The sequence below is a fragment of the Physella acuta genome, unplaced genomic scaffold (assembly GCF_028476545.2).
Source record: "Physella acuta isolate Inbredline_101_S28 unplaced genomic scaffold, ASM2847654v3 ptg002678l, whole genome shotgun sequence".
NCBI classification, from domain to species: Eukaryota; Metazoa; Mollusca; class Gastropoda; family Physidae; genus Physella; species Physella acuta.
The window spans coordinates 35,478-36,496 of NW_026734119.1; the positions used below are offsets into that span (position 1 = coordinate 35,478).

Sequence of the window (1,019 nt, forward strand, 5' to 3'; positions counted from 1 at the left end):
TCGACGCCTAGTTGCGTGTTTTAAAATGAAGCCAGAATATTAATAGACTGAAAATAAATGTGCCAGTTGTCGTGGGAAAAGGTTAAAAGAATAATTAATAAATGAAAAGCATTGAACTATTTCTCAAACATTAAATTAGTAGACTTGTAGGCGGCTAGATCTAGATCTATGTGATGAGTTGGATTAAAATTGAATGAATTCGTGCAGAATGTTTCGGATGGAGTGAGTGAGCGGGAGACCCAAAAAAGTTAAAGTATCGCCTTTCCGATAGATCATTTCACATGAAAGCGATAGTTAAAGGACAGGTCGGATGCAGGGGGCACCTGGTTTTCTGATTTTAGTCAAGGAAAATGGGGGAAAATGTATTTATTTTGTATTTTACAACGCGCGATGCTCGAAAATTAGTAGCTCAGGGAAGTCTACCGGTGGTTACCGCCTCAGGTTAAAAATAGCGACCAATGGCTGTAGAGGGAAAAAAAGGCACATAGTATTCGATATTAAAAACAATGTTTCGCTTTTGTGGCGATTTAGGGCGTTTTTTATTATTGAAATAATATGAGGAAAGCAGTGAAATCATTATTGTAGCCAGAAAAGGACGAATAACTGCTGATTTCGTTTGAGTATATTTATAAGCCCCAATTTTCTCACACCGATGTCTACGGCCATACCACGTTGAAAATACCGGTTCTCGTCCGATCACCGCAGTCAAGCAACGTCGGGCGTGGTTAGTACTTAGATGGGTGACCGCTTGGGAACACCACGTGTTGTAGACTTTTTTTCATCTTTTGTCTTTTATTTTTTGCCCCACTGGACACCTATTCTTAATACCTGCACTCTTTCCTAAGTTCACCACATACCTGTGAACACTTTTGTAATATCGAAATATTTTTTGTTTGTTTCTTTTGTGCCTTCACGGTAGGCTACCTCGACCCTCCCCACCCATGGAAACAAACCCCTTAAAAACCAAAGGAAAGATGACCACTCTGCCCAAATTAAATAAATAAACTAAGTAGGCTACA

At 39.4% G+C, this 1,019-nt stretch overlaps 1 non-coding gene across 1 annotated transcript; it reads left to right on the forward strand.

The window, feature by feature from the left end:
• The first annotated feature begins 654 nt into the window (after positions 1 to 654).
• On the forward strand, positions 655 to 773 carry LOC131933922 (5S ribosomal RNA). The gene has a single exon (XR_009385324.1). It is a non-coding gene; the product is annotated as a 5S ribosomal RNA (ribosomal RNA).
• The last annotated feature ends 246 nt before the right edge of the window (positions 774 to 1,019 follow it).